The 16292-nt window shown below is 42.5% G+C and overlaps 1 protein-coding gene across 1 annotated transcript in view; it reads left to right on the top strand.

Moving 5' to 3' along the window:
- Nucleotides 1-11878: 11878 nt before the first annotated feature.
- Nucleotides 11879-16292, top strand: part of LOC126474372 (UDP-glycosyltransferase UGT5-like) — a 70274-nt gene continuing 65860 nt past the window's right edge. The window contains exon 1 of the mRNA XM_050101838.1: nt 11879-11966. The gene's annotated coding sequence lies outside the window, so the exon portion shown is untranslated. The remainder of the gene's footprint in view (nt 11967-16292) is intronic.

Below are 16292 nucleotides of genomic sequence, written 5' to 3'. Positions count from 1 at the left end.
CTCTACTCTTACACACACATAAGGACATAGAAACATAATTAAGTGGAAGCAAACACATACAATAATCTAATTAAAAACTAATAGTGTAGGTCAAAGACAAAGTAGTGGAAAGGTTATGTTGGCAACACTACAAAACACAAACCACAACACATACTTCAAGTACAAAAACAAGCAGAATACAGTGATGTGCATAAAAGTGTGCTGTGAAAAACATAAGAAATGCATAGTGATGCAGAACATCTAAAAAATTAGACAAAAAAATTATGTATGTCCAACACAGAAAAACAACGATGTTCTAGCAGACGGCATTTCCCGACGTAAGATAGAAATCAGCCGAAAATTCACCATAAGCAGAAATCAACCTATTCTTAACGAACTGTTTTTTGTCCTAAAAGCAAATGAAAACGTAAATCACTTAATTGCAGGCCATTGATGATGCTTTGCCTCAATAAAGCGAAACGCGGCTGGTGAAAAAATCACGCATTTTTGTTATTGAAACGACAGAACAAAAATACCCTCAAGAACTATAAACCAACTACGGTCACTATGGCCACACAAATGAAGAATCTAGCCAAAAACTGCCTCGCTAAAGCATGCTACGTGATGGATCTCAAAACAAAATTCGGCCTGGTCCCCACACCCATGCGGCTCACGAATTTGGAACAATCACAGTACATGGTGCATCAGGAGTCAGACCAACACTACGGCTCATCGAAGAACATTTCGTTTGGCCGAACATTAATCGTGACCGTCGAGCCTGGGCACAAGCTTTCTTGGTGCGTCAGCGCAGCAAAGTTGGTCGTCATCCCACAATCTCAACTAGGACGCTTTGACATATTCCGAGCACTTTTTCTACATGTGCACCTAGGCCTCGTCGTCCTCCTTCCGGAATCGAAAGGTTACTGATACTTCTTATCAATTACTGACAGAGATTCTCGCTGGGTGGAAGGAGCACAAATTAAAAACACTGCAGCTTGTACTTTCATCGACGCTTGGATAGCTTGATTTGGTAGCCCTGAAATGATAACGACAGACCAAAGAAGACAGTTTGAGTACGCTCTATTCGAGGCATTCTGTAACCTCTAGGGCATGACGCGCGACCAAGTGCCACACTCAAAGGAACGGTCTTCTGGAGCAGTAGCACGCAGTCCAAGAAGCTGCACCCACGTGCCAGGGGGCTGTGCACGGAATCCTTGCTATCGGTGCTACCAGATGTCCGTATGGCAATCAAGGACGACCGATGCTGATCATAAGCAAAAATCTTGTATGGAGTACCTCTCACGCTCCTGGTTCAGTACTTTCTACCGACCCAGCCCCTTGAACCAGCAGATCTGCCAGGGCCCTTCCAGTGGGCGAAGACTCACATCAATTCATTCTATAGTTTGTTTCTAAATGCAGATTAATTCATCAATTTTTAGTATTTTGTGTTAAAACTTCATTTGTAGGATTAGCTCTCATTTTTGTTAAAGTCAAGATATTCTCTTATCCTCTGAGGTCCACTAAACTGCAGAGTGCTATCAAATTAAGTTACTTTTGTTCTAAAAGTTAAATTATTGCCTTAAGTTTCTGTAACATACATGTTCTTTCCTGATATACACGTATACTATCATATTATAATATTATTTTAGATTCAATTGTGCTGGTTACTTTCTAGTGAAAGTAGTTGAGCTTTACATCAAACATACAATTAAAGACAAGATATTTTTAACACCAAAGCCAGTAAATAAACAGCAGCTTTGGTGTTAAAATGTCTTGTCTTCGAAATATGAGAACTGCAATAAACGGTGTACTGAAAATTCTTAAACGTGCATTTCTTTTATATACTCTACATCAACTTGCCCCCTCCCCCCCTTCCCCCATGAACCATGGACCTTGCCGTTGGTGGGGAGGCTTGCGTGCCCCAACGATATAGATAGCCGTACCGTAGGTGCAACCACAACGGAGGGGTATCTGTTGAGAGGCCAGACAAACGTGTGGTTCCTGAAGAGGGGCAGCACCCTATTCTGGCCCAATACACTAACCAAAACGGCCTTGCTCATTTTGGTACTGCGAACGGCTGAAAGCAAGGGGAAACTACAGCCGTAATTTTTCCCGAGGGCATGCAGCTTTACTGTATGATTAAATGATGATGGCGACCTCTTGGGTAAAATATTCCGGAGGTAAAATAGTCCCCCATTCGGATCTCCAGGCGGGGACTACTCAACAGGACGTCGTTATCAGGAGAAAGAAAAATGGCGTCCTACGGATCGGAGCGTGGAATGTCAGATCCCTTAATCGGGCAGGTAGGTTAGAAAATTTAAAAAACGAAATGGATAGGTTAAAGTTAGATATAGTGGGAATTACTAGAGTTCGGGTGAATACAGGGTTATAAATACAAAATCAAATAGCGATAATGCAGGAGTGGGTTTAAAAATGAATAACAAAATAGGAATGCAGCTAAGCTACTACAAACAGCATAGTAAACGCATTGTTGTGGGGAAGATAGATAAGAAGCCCACGCCTACCACAGCAGAACAGGTTTATATGCCAGCTAGCTCCGCAGATGACGAAGAGATCGATGAAATGTATGATGAGATAAAAGAAATTATTGAACTATTGAAGGGAGTCGAAAATTTGACAGTCATGGCTGACTGGAATTCGACAGTAGGAAAAGGAAGAGAAGGAAACGTAGTAGGTGAATATGGATTGGGGCTAAGAAATGAAAGAGGAAGCCGTCTGGTAGAATTATGCACAGAGCATAACTTAATCATAGCTAACACTTGGTTCAAGAATCATGAAAGAAGGTTGTATACATGGAAGAACCCTGTAGATACTCGAAGGTTTCAGATAGATTATATAATGGTAAGACAGAGATTTAGGAACCAGCTTTTAAATTGTAAGACATTTCCAGGGGCAGATGTGGACTCAGATCACAATCGATTGGTTATGAACTGTAGATTAAAACTGAAGAAACTGCAAAATGGTGGGAATTTAAGGAGATGGGTCCTGGATAAACTGAAAGAACCAGAGGTTGTACAGAGTTTCAGGGAGAGCATAAGGGAACAATTGACAGGAATGGTGGAAAGAAATACAGTAGAAGAAGAGTGGGTAGCTTTGAGGAATGAAATAGTGGAGGCAGCAGAGGATCAAGTAGGTAAAAAGACGAGGGCTAGTAGAAATCCTTGGGTAGCAGAAGAGATACTGAAATTAATTGATGAAAGGAGAAAATACAAAAATGCAGTAAGTGAAGCAGGCAAAAAGGAATACAAACAAATGAGATCGACAGGAAGCGCAAAGTGGCTAAGCAGGGATGGCTAGAGGACAAGTGTAAGGATCTAGAGGCTTATCTCATGAGGGGTAAGATAGATACTGCCTACAGGAAAATTAAAGAGACCTGGAGAAAAGAGAACCACTTGCATGAATATCAAGAGCTCAGATAGAAACCCAGTTCTAAGCAAAGAAGGGAAAGCAGAAAGGTGGTAGGAGTATACAGAGGGTCTATACAGGGGCGATGTTCATGAGGGCAATATTATGGAAATGGAAGAGGAGGAGATGAAGATGAAATGGGAGATATGATACTACATGAGGAGTTTGACAGAGCACTGAAAGACCTAATTCGAAACAAGGCCCCGGGAGTAGACAACATTCCATTAGAACTACTGACAGCCTTGAGAGAGCCAGTCCTGACAAAACTCTACCATCTGGTGAGCAAGATGTATGAGACAGGCGAAATTCCCTCAGACTTCAAGAAAAATGTAATAATTCCAATCCCAAAGAAAGCAGGTGTTGACAGACGTGAAAATTACGGAACTATCAGTTTAATAAGTCACAGCTGCAAAATACTAACGAGAATTCTTTACAGTCGAATGGAAAAACTGGTAGAAGCCGACCTCGGGGAAGATCAGTTTGGATTCTGTAGAAATGTTGGAACACGTGAGGCAATACTGACCCTACGACTTATCTTAGAAGAACGATTAAGGAAAGGCATACCTACGTTTCTAGCATTCGTAGACTTAGAGAAAGCTTTTGACAATGTTGACTGGAATACCCTCTTTCAAATTCTGAAGTTGGCAGGGGTAAAATACAAGGAGCGAAAGGCTATTTACAATTTGTACAGAAACCAGATGGTAGTTATAAGAGTCAAGGACATGAAAGGGAAGCAGTGGTTGGGAAGGGAGTGAGACAGGGTTGTAGCCGCTCCCCGATGATATTCAATCTGTATATTGAGCAAGCAGTAAAGGTAACAAAGGAAAAGTTCGGAGTAGGTATTAAAATCCATGGAGAAGAAATAAAAACTTTGAGGTTCGCCGATGACATTGTAATTCTGTCAGAGACAGCAAAGGACTTGGAAGAGCATTTGAACGGAATGGACAGTGTCTTGAAAGGAGGACATAAGATGTACATCAACAAAAGCAAAACGAGGATAATGGAATGTAGTCGAATTAAGTCGGGTGATGCTGAGGGAATTAGATTAGGAAATGAGACACTAAAAGTAGTAAAGGAGGTTTGCTATTTGGGGACCAAAACAACTGCTGATGGTCGAAGTAGAGAGGATATAAAATGTAGACTGGCAATGACAAGGAAAGCGTTTCTGAAGAAGAGAAATTTGTTAACATCGAGCATAGATTTAAGTGTCAGGAAGTCGTTTCTGGAAGTTCAAATGGCTCTGAGCACTATGGGACTTAACATCTATGGTCATCAGTCCCCTAGAACTTAGAACTACTTAAACCTAACGAACCTAAGGACATCACACACATCCATGCCCGAGGCAGGATTCGAACCTGCGACCGTATCAGTCGCGCGACTCCGGACTGAGCGCCTAGAACCGCTAGACCACCGCGGCCGGCCTGGAAGTATTTGTATGGAGGGTAGCCATGTATGGAAGTGAAACATGGACGATAAATAGTTTAGACAAGAAGAGAATAGAAGCTTTCAAAATGTGATGGTACAGAAGAATGCTGAAGATTAGACTGGTGGATCACATAACTAATGAGGAGGTATTGAATAGACTTGGGGAGAAGAGGAGTTTGTGGCACAACTTGACTAGAAGAAGGGATCGGATGGTAGGAAATGTTCTGAGGCATCAATGGATGACCAATTCAGTACTGGAGGGCAGCGTGGAGGGTAAAAATCGTAGAGGGAGACCAAGAGATGAATACACTAAGCAGATTCAGAAGGACGTAGGCTGCAATAGGTACTGGGAGATGAAGAGGCTTGCACAGGATAGAGTAGCATGGAGAGCTGCATCAAACCAGTCTCAGGACTGAAGACCACAACAACAACAAAAAATCAACTTGAAGAACACATATATATTCTTATATATCTTCTACAACTGTACATAGAGATCTCGGTTGTTAACAGGCTGAAAGTTATCTTTTTGAAAGTATGATTACATTTACCAGTGAATAACTAACTTGTATTGAGGTGCATCGACAGATTTATTTTTTGTCAAAATTAAAATCTTTTAGATACTTGTTGTTACTATGATGTTTACACTCATGGGCAGAAAAAAACAGAACACCTTGAACAACTAGCGATATGACGTTCATATTCACAGGACATGTGCGTTAGTATGTCCTCCAGAAATGATCAGCAATTCAATTACCTCGGTTCAGCATGTGTCCCGTAGTCTAGGAGGCACAGGGTCCGCCACGGACCCTGGTAACTTGTCCCATGCGTGATGGCATCGGCAGTTATAAGGCGTGAATGGCGCCGTGTCGTGTAGCCATCGAAGCTGCGTTCACCTCGTTCCCAAGTTCATCTGTGGTGGTTGGCATAGGGCCACAGGGTTGCACCTGTCGTTTCACCACATCTCATACATTTTCGATGGCGATAAGTCTTGAGATCTGGCGAGCCAGGACAACAGTCTGACGTCCTGTCACACCAAGAAGGCACGTGTTCGTGCAGGAACATGCTGTCGTGCACTGTCTTGCTGAAAAATGGCGTATGGGGTGTTGCGCAGAAAGGGTATGGCTAGATGACGCAGGATGTCATTCATGTAGGCCACACTGCTCACAGAGCCTTGGACACGCATCAGCTGTAATTTGTGGTTGGAACTAACAGCACCCCACACCGTATGACCTTGAGTTAGAGCTGTATAACTTATGCGAATGGAGTCACTTTGATGCTGCTCCCTCTGTCTGCGGCAAACCAAAATGCGGCCATCTCCTCGGAAGGGTGCTCTGGGTTGTGCAACCTGAACAATCTCGTCATGTTCTAAGGCCTTTGTGAACAATTCTGCACACACGAGTTTCACTGTCGGAACACCGTACCACACCAGCGGAAATATGTCGGACGGATCACATTCTCACATGCCCGTAACTCAGGGATTTGACGGCACGGTTCGCGTATTCGTCTGCGAGGCATCCCGCACGTAACTCAAGTCACACTGATCCGGTTTATAGCGACAACGAGAGCCGCAGGCACATTTTACCAGTGGGTGATGTTGCGGCGCGATATCGATGTTGACCTTGAACCCGCGGGTCGACGTGGTTCTAATGCTAATCGTTTCTGCAGAATATACCAATGTATATATCCTGTGAATATGAACGACCTATCTACAGTCGTTCAAGGTGTTCTGGTTGTACTGAACGTGAGTGTAGTTATTCCTCCCATTATTTCCAAACGTTTAACATAATATTGTAATTATACAATAAACTGAGCTTTACTTCGGCTGTTTACAAGATCGTATACCTACATAGTGTCTGCCTCATATATTTCTATGGTTGACATAAATCATGAGCTGTCACTTCAGTTTTTCTTATGTTTTGGGAGATATCTACAAATTATGGAACATCGGGCTTTAGATGCAAATTATCATGTTATCTCAGTCTCTGACATTTGAACTTATTTCACACAAGTGTAGAATGATTACAATCATCGTCAGTTATGCCACATTTATATAGATGACAGTAAAATTTAAGTTTTGATGGTTTTTTGTTTCTTTTTGAACTTTATAAATATCTGTTACTATACCTGAGAGACACTTTCGGGAAAGTTCTTTGTGGTATTTCTCATTTAACAATTCTCGTGGCTTAATTTTTATTTCCATAATAAAGAAGCTATGTATGTAGTGATTTTATTGTGTTATTGTATTTAATATTCGTATTATAGTCTTAATTATCCAGAATCAAATTTATAGGTATATAATCAAATCCTCAACTCTTTAGGAAAAGGAATTATGTAAATATAATGAAAGATCTTGCAATTTTCAGTTAGAGAGTAGGTTCCTTGCTAATTTTCAAGTGGAGTGATGCCGGTCCACTTCTTATACTTTGATTTACGTAATGAACGATACTTAAGTTATTTTTATCAGTTATTTCTGAAAGTTGTATCATAGGTTCTTTTTTAAGTGCATTTTACTTTTCTGTTCTTAAATGGAACAAACCAGATATTTCAAGCTAGAATACAGATATTTCATGTATTTGCTACACAATTTGGTACAACTTAATTGTATTTGATTATCTCTCCTTCGCATGACATTCCAATCTTACTAGAGTATTCTCTGAAGGTTCTTCTACATGTTTCTTCAGGTATTCAGCTGAAAACATATTTAAGATAAATCAGTGAAATTATAAACTTCGACAACTGGATTGTTCTTACGAATTGGGCTAATGTGAAATCTCTGTGCAGACACTGGATTCTGTATACTTCAGAAGACCCTAAGTTTTAATCTGAATTTGAAATCAATAGGTGACTTTCAGTAAGACTAAATGAATTACATATTACTGAGACAGATATTGTAGTTAGTTTGGTAATAAATGAAGTAAGTAATGTGGAAATTAATTACATGCAGATGTGTGAAAACCAAATATTTTTCGCCCTTGGTAGCAAACACTATTCGACTTGTGTTAAGCGATAATGTAGGAGGTGCAGTCTTGACATAACCGGGAGCCATGAAGCTTTATTGGAAGATACCAACGCAGAATGTTTGGAATCTTCTAGTTCATGGCCACAGGTAGACATCCAGAAAACTTAAGATGCAATAATGTGCGAAGACACTCTTGAGTCTATGGGATGGACTCATCTGTCTTGAGTGGGAACTGAAGAAAAATAATACAGTGCAGAGTAATAGTTCTGATGGCGAAATGAAGTAAGAATATATTGCGCGATAATTTCATATTGAACTTCTTACAGAGGTTTTAGTAATGCCTAAAATTGGGTCATAGTATGTCTATTGAGGATAAGTGTCACAATGTAAGGTAAGAAACATAAGTCGCAATTGCTTGTACATAGCTGGATAGACCTTACGGACGACAAAGGGGACGACTGGTGGATGGCTGAGAGAGACGAACGGCAAACAGGTGAGGAAGTCAGAGCCATCAGCGACCAAGCCTTATAGTTTCAGTAAATTCCTTGTATGATTAATGGAGATTAATCAGATTTCTGGACTATATTTGTCTAGGTAACATATTTAAGTGACTGACATTGCAACATCACGTGTTAAAGTAAGCCCAAGATAAGCCATTGCAAATGTGAAATACTGGTACATTAACAACTGGTGTAACTGCCAGAATGTTGAATGCAAGCATGCAAACGCACATGCCTTGCTTTTTAAAGGTGCTGGATAACAGTTTGTGGGCTGGAGTTCCATGACTGCTGCACTTGTTCGGTCAGTACAGTGATGGTTAATGCTGTCTGTGGATGACGCTGGAGTTGTCGCTCGATGGTGTCCCACATGTACTCGATTGAAAACGGATGTGATTATCAAGCAGAGTAAGAAACCACCACCACACTCTGTAGAGCTTGTTGGTTTACAACAGCAGTATGTTGGCGAGTGTTATCCTGTTAGAAGATAGCCCTAGAATGCTGTTCATGAACAGCAGCGCAACAGCTTGAATCACGAGACTGTTGTACAAATTTGCAGTCAGGGTGCGTGACATAAACATCAACGTTCTCCTGCTATCATACGAAATCGCATCCCAGACCATAACTTCAGTTGCAGGTCCAGTGCATTGTAATGTGGTGTGGTCTCCTGACCTCCATTTCTTACATATTCCGTCCTCACAATCGTACTCTGCACATCAAGACGCTTCATTCGAACTAAAACTCGGTAAGGTAGAGTATGAATTCATGTAAGCGATATGCAAATCTAATAAATAAATTGCAAGTGCGCACCGAGGTGGAAAAAAGTCGAGGCTGGCATACACAACATGATGGCCACTGGAATTTTCGTTCTAAAGAGGAAACCAGTCCACTGGGAAGACCGTCCCTTCAGAGGGCTGCGTCAACAACATACCTATTTCGGCCAAAGTGACCGCCCAGAGAGAAGACAACTTTCGCCGGAGCGAAGGGATAACGACCTCCGTGTTCGACTGAAAATCAAATTCGGTTACATTGTGTGGGAGCGCCCAGAAGACGCATTTTTTCATGGACCGACTGCGTAGTTACAGAGTTCTCACAGGAGGACAGTAACAGCCTAATGGAGATGCTACAGATTGGTCGACTTAAACGAAACGTCATTTTCCTATTTAAAACAGCAACGCTGATTGGCGGACTATTTCTGACGCAAAGAGTCAGAGGAGTGAGGGAAGGCAGCGCATGATATACCCTTGCAACTTTTCCAGAAAAAGGGGCTGTCCCGTTGTCGCTTTTGGAGCCACAACACGTAACGAGAGCGAGTGTGCTCGTACATGTACAAAAAGTTCGAGGAACAAAGTCTCTCCTCAGTACTTCACTGGGAGAGCACCTCTGTCGTTAGTGAATCGGAGTGACACTCTGTATTGAGTCGCTCATGATTAAGCGTTGTTCACTGTGTTGGGCACCACACTTATTGTGTGGTGTGAGCACAGACAGAGTACTAGTTAAACGCCTGCGAGCGAGTATTGAGTGGCATTGCGGTGGACTGGTTATCTGACCGGTGTACCACGCCAAGAGTTACACTAGGGGTGGATAGGAGTCCTTGACGTCATCAAGGTGCAGGGAGAGTTTGATTGGCAGAGGTCAATCCAGATAGAAAGAGATAGTTATGTTATTTGGCAGCAGTGAGTAACTCAGACATCAGTCCTCGCAGCTCACGGTATGGTGCGCTACAGCATATGCAAGCCCCATCTGTCCTCCCTAACAGTACACTCCACTACATTTCTCACGCAACAGCCTTGACCATACCTAGAAAAGTTATTCAAGTTGTGTAAGCGTGGCTCTCACCCATTCAGACGAGTAAATAACATTCTTAAAGAAAAGGGAGAAAAGCACCTTTCAATACTTTGTAAAATAATAACATTCCTATCGATAAGAGGCAATCTACTGTTCCGAAAAGAACCCAGAAATTTATTATTATTTTATAATTTCTCAGAATTTTTTATAACAAATAATATTTTTCATTCGTTTAATGTTTTTCTTACACTAACTAGCAATACTCCCATACCCAAGTATCCCACTAGTTACGTAAGAATATATAGAATATTTTTGTCTTTTCCTCACAACGGACGATTCCAGAAGATATTTGTTGCTGAATGTTTTTCAAGCAGTTCTTGTTGGTACATTAGGAGCGTCTGTCTGACTTCTGTAGTAGTGTGAGGTGGAAATTCTTTCTTGCAGGAGCCAAAGGGTACTTGTTGGATCAATCCATTGCGCAACTTGACAAAATAAAACCCACACACTCACAGTGTCTAGCACACAGACAGGTTGGTTGCAGGACCTCAACCAACACATGCCCATCACTAGCACCGAGCCAGAACAGCTTACGGCAGCAAACATAACCAACCTCCACCCTGTCCCCCACTGAGTCCTCGCTTGACACCACTGGTCACAAATGGCGATGGTTTGACGTCAGAGGAATTCACGCTGCAGAGAGTATGGCTCGGAGCTGTTCTTAAAGTAATCATTTTCTAACAGTTACTTGTGTCAGTGTGATGGCAATTTCTGCTCAAATTTCTGCTGCAGATGCAGTACGATGCCCCAGAGCCATAAGCCGAACATGACAGTCTTCGCTCTCGGTAGTTCTACGTGACCATCTGGAGGCCGGTCTGCTTGGGACCGCACAGCCTCGTGACCACCGCTACTAACAATCATATACAGTGGCTACATTTGTGCCAAGTCTTTCTGCAGTATTGCAGAAGGAACATCCAGCTTCTCGTAGCCATATTACACGACGTCGTTCAAACTCAGTGAGATGCTGACAATGGCGTCTTTGTCGCCTTAAAGGCATTCAAGAGTAGCATCAACTCAACCACGCCCAATCTCAAAGGTAACTGACGCTCACGACCGTTACAGCGTGTATTTAAAGCAAATCTGATTTGAATCTTCATAGTGTCGCTACTGCCGCCACTCTTATGCAATTGGCTTGAAATCTGAATAGACATCGTCTTTCAGATGTAGAAACACGCCTACCAACTTTCGTTTATGTGGTACAACTCCTTCTTGGTGCAGCGATTTTTTTCCGTCTGTGTATTATAGCGAGCCATACCTATTTTTGAACGAATTACCTGTTTTTAAGCTTCGCATACTGAACCAATGCTCTCTACAATGTCATGACAAGTCTATTCTGAAGGTACTCATAAGTCTATTCTGAAGGAAGTCATTTGAAAAAAAAAAAAAAAAATGCGTACCTCAATATAATGCCTTCTTCTTCCTAATACCGAAATGTTATTGGAAATCGTAAGATCAAATTTCCATGTAGCTTCTTCGTACTCGGTTATTTGGTTATACAGCTATTGCTGGTTGTTCCAGAAGTATCCCAGAACGGTTAATAAATCTCCATAGGAGCAGTGACACAATGTTTCGTGAAATTCTTGATGAGAGACACTGTTGGCACGAAAGACTGTTGAGTCAGCTTGTTCCGCCTAGCGCTACGTACTTACCAAGAGCGTCATAATGTGATGTAATGCCGGACCTAGATAAGTGATACTAAGGCAGCTCTGCTCCCACGTTCATGTTACCTGCCACACCAGTAGCGACACTGGGAGCCGGTACCGCAAGCAGGACGGGAGCGCGGGGGATCCACTCAGTGTGTGTGTAGCACTACTTTCTCGAGTCCACATAAACGGGTAAGAACTCTGACTGAGCGCTTCCATTTAGTTTGGTTAGTCGCATTTGAGTTTCCTCCATCAAGCGTGGTGAAAATGTTCAAACGTGTGTGAATTCCTAAGAGACGAAACTGCCGAGGTCATCGGTCCCTAGACTTACACACTACTTAATCTAACTTAAACTAACTTATGCTAAGCACAACACACACACCCATGCCCGAGGGAGGACTCGAAATCCGGCGGGAGGGGCCGTGCAGTCAGTGATATGGCGCCTTTAACCGCGCGGCCACTCCGCGTGACCAAGCGTGGTGAAAATTGTGCGTACCACTTCATCACTTTTTGTTTACTTCAAGTCTCTTTCATTGTAAACTCCAAATGTACTTCAATTTCAATGTAAAGCTGTGGTGTGCGTACTGTAAGACCTTCGGTACACACACCATCAGATTATTTGACTTGTCGCTCTAACGAAGTAGGTGAGTGTCAGCGATATGTCTCGTGGTCTTATCGTGGCGTGTTTATCTTCTGCCGTTAGGTCAGATGATAGAAATGCCACTTGCACGCTTAGAGTGGCAGATTGACGGTGACCAACTTTAATCGGAACTTGATTAATTTTCACACACATTTATTAAAATAATAAAAAGCATAGAAATCACGTAACTTGATCCTGGATGCTATTTACAATTGACAATCTGAGGTTCCTTTGGTCTTGGTACGTTAATCTTATTCTCACATATCTCTGATACTTGACAAAGTGTCTATATCTTCATGGCTATGTACAGGAATATGATAATCTTATTAGGTGCAAACTGAAACTTGACTATAGACTGGTACACACAAATGCAGACTGGTACAGACTGGTGCAGACAAATGCAGACTGATGCAGACTGACTAATCGGAGGTCTGTACGCTTGTTATAATACCTCGCGCGTTCAGGTATCACTGCGCGAGTGTGATCCGCGAGGAGAAAAGGTTCTACGTTAGCAGCAATCTCATTGGCTGCGTTACATATTAGTACGCCGATCGGCGGAAGCAGAATTTGGTTCGTCTCTAAGACAGCGCCATCTCGTAGTGCGGAGACGGACGAGCGCTGCGCCTGCGCTGTTGTGCTTAGCGGGACGCGCTCTAGTGGGAAAGTTGTGCACGCGCTGACTACGGGGAAATATGTACACAATAAAAGCCTATAATTTCAACTGGATTTCAGTAACATCTGAGGTCTTGCTAATAGGTGGTACAGGGAACGCATAATACAGCTGAGGTTATGTTCCTGCACAATCAGAAACGTGTGGAACAGAAAGCTGTCTTCTGTCAATAAATGTGAAAGAGGACTTTCTGTCTGTACTGGCGGTCTTAAGACAAAATAGCGTCAGTAATAAATAGTTGTTGGATATGATAAGGCGTTAAATTTTATACTGTAGGTCCTGCGAAAGAAGATTTGCTTCTGCTGATAGACCAACTGGAATATGCGCATTGCTTCAAACTCGGCGTAATGTAAGAACTAAGAATAGAACCACCGAAATGAGATAAAGCTACATCACGTTTATCAGCGAAGATATGACGTCATTTAAGTGATACTGGAGTGACAGAAACAAATCCAGGTCTATCGTTCAAAGTCTACCTCTGCGCGATGTGGCACCAATGAACCGCCACAAATTAATGCAACGAAGTAATCTCACGCAGCGGCCGGCCGCGGTGGTCTCGCGGTTCTAGGCGCGCAGTCCGGAACCGTGCGACTACTACGGTCGCAGGTTCGAATCCTGCCTCGGGCATGGATGTGTGTGATGTCCTTAGGTTAGTTAGGTTTAAGTAGTTCTAAGTTCTAGGGGTCTGATGACCACAGCAGTTGAGTCCCATAGTGCTCAGAGCCATTTGAACCATTTTGAAGCCAATCTCACGCAGGGCTTTTGCGATCGGCATAAAGGAAGAAAGGAACACTGTAAACGTGTTTGTCGTATAATAGTGAGGAAACTGAGTTCGAATTGTCCACTATGATACCGATTGCAACTAGTCGTCAATGTGTATGAGTAGAGTGTAATACTAACTGATGTAATCACAGGTAATATCCGGTTATAACATCAGCGGTGAGGCCCACTCAAAATCATTGGCAGGGAAAAATGAATGCTAATTTCACATTAATGAGAGAATTTTGGAATAAAACGCTTGTGTGCAAATGAGACTTCATAAAACACTGTTATGAAAACTGTTTCGAAACAATGACTGCCGGGAATCCCCACAAGACTGTACTAACAAGAAATGTAAGAAATATAAATGCGTATTTCTTACATTTATAACTGGCTGTTCCAAACTATACGGTAATGCTACGGAAACAAGCACATAAAAGGCGATGTGCTTCTTCCTAAAAGCACGTACGTTTGGTTAGTAGGCCCAGCGGTCAGATAGCTGGCGAGATACTTCTCCTGCTTCTGTCACACATACAGAGCAGAGGCCGGCAAACAGCGGCTCGCGAGCCACATGAAGCTCTTTCACCTCGAGTGTATTTCCAGAAACATAAAATTCAACACATATCATATTGACGTAGCACTGCATCGCGTTGTACAGTCTATTACTACAGATCACGTGCCCCCACAGGAAATGCAAGAATGGTAGTTAAAATATGTTCCTCGGCGGTAGGCAGTTCCACCTCCCCTGTAGTAAGTACCTTGTCTCTCCTCCAAGATTCCCTCATCAGTAGCACTTTTCCCATCACTCCTGCGGTTCTGTTCATTTAGAGGCCACAAAATTTCAGCTGGCCTTTACGAGCGGGGGAGACTAGCGCAATTCAAGCACGAATTTTGATCCACCAGCAACGTCATTTTGCAGTGGTTAGTGCTAGCTAATAGCATTCGGCCAAGGAAAATACCTACTCTAAGCATAAAGTTATCTACATTTTTCCTACCAGCCCAAATCTTACATTTCATCAATTTAACGATTGTAGTTATTTTGTATTGCTGGCTTTATTATTATAAAATGAGACAATTTTAGGTGCTCTCTTTGATATGGGCACAAAGAAGCTAAGAGAAACAGAGGAAGAATATAGTGCTTTTAGTTGAATGGAGCGAGACTTTCGGGGTTATTCAGAGCTTAAATAGCCTTCTGACGTGTCCTATTTGTCAGTAAAAATTGGCTCATGACAGTAAATCATATTTGGGGACAATTTCCAACTAAACACGTTTCTTTTGATACTCTGTATACTGGCGTAAAATCATCAATAATCAACGGCAAGAGGATGCAGAAGGCAATGGAAACCACTACATTAAAGACGCATAATGTGTATCCACAGGACATGTGGCCTGTAATTGAAAAGTGTCATGATGATCTCTCCATTGGAAAAAGATTCCGGACTAGTCTCCCACTCGTATCTCCGGGAGGGGACTGCCATGTGGGAGGTGACGATGAGAAAAAGATTGAATAACCAACGAAAGGATAACTTTCTACGAATCGGGGCGTGGGATGTCAGAAGTTTGAACGTGGTAAGAAAGCTAGAAAATATGAGAAGGGAACTGCTAAAGCTCAATCGGGATATAGTGGGGGGTCAGCCAAGTTAAATGGAGAAAAGACAAGGATTTATGGTCAGATGATTACAGGGTAATATCAACAGCGGCAGAAAATGGTTTAACGGGAATAGGATTCCTTATGAATAGGAGGGCAGGGCAGAGATGAGTTACTGTGAACAGTTCAGTGATAGGACGGCTCTCATCAGAATCGACAGCGAACCAGCACCGACAGCGATAGCTGAGGCATACAAACCGACGTCGCAAGATGAAGATGAAAGACAGAGAAAGTGGCTCAAATGGCTCTGAGCACTATGGGACTCAACTGCTGTGGTCATCAGTCCCCTAGAACTTAGAACTACTTAAACCTAACTAACCTAAGGACATCATACACATCCATGCCCGAGGCAGGATTCGAACCTGCGACCGCAGCAGTCTCACGGTTCCGGACTGCGCGCCTATACCGCGAGACCACCGCGGCCGGCAGAGAAAGTGTATGAGGATATTAAACGGATATTCGCTTATGTCGTATGGTATTATTTTTTGGGGTAATTCTTCTCATTCAAAAAGGGTATTTTTGGCTCAAAAACGGGCTGTTCGAGCGATATGTGGTGTAAGTTCGAGAACCTATTGTCGACCCCTATTCAATAGTCTGGGAATTCTGACATTGCCCTCACAGTATATATTTTCTTTAATGTCGTTTGTTGTTAGCAATATTAGCCTATTCCCAAGAGTTAGCAGTTTTCACTCAGTTAATACTAGGCAGAAATCAAAGCTGCATGTGGAAAGCACTTCCTTGACTCTTGTGCAGAAAGGAGTGCAGTATTCTGCTGCATCCATTTTCAATAAGCTACCACAA

This window comes from Schistocerca serialis, chromosome 4, assembly GCF_023864345.2.
Source record: "Schistocerca serialis cubense isolate TAMUIC-IGC-003099 chromosome 4, iqSchSeri2.2, whole genome shotgun sequence".
Classification (NCBI taxonomy): Eukaryota; Metazoa; Arthropoda; class Insecta; order Orthoptera; family Acrididae; genus Schistocerca; species Schistocerca serialis.
Note: the sequence above shows the minus strand (reverse complement) of the source record. Positions and strands in the feature narration are given on the sequence as shown.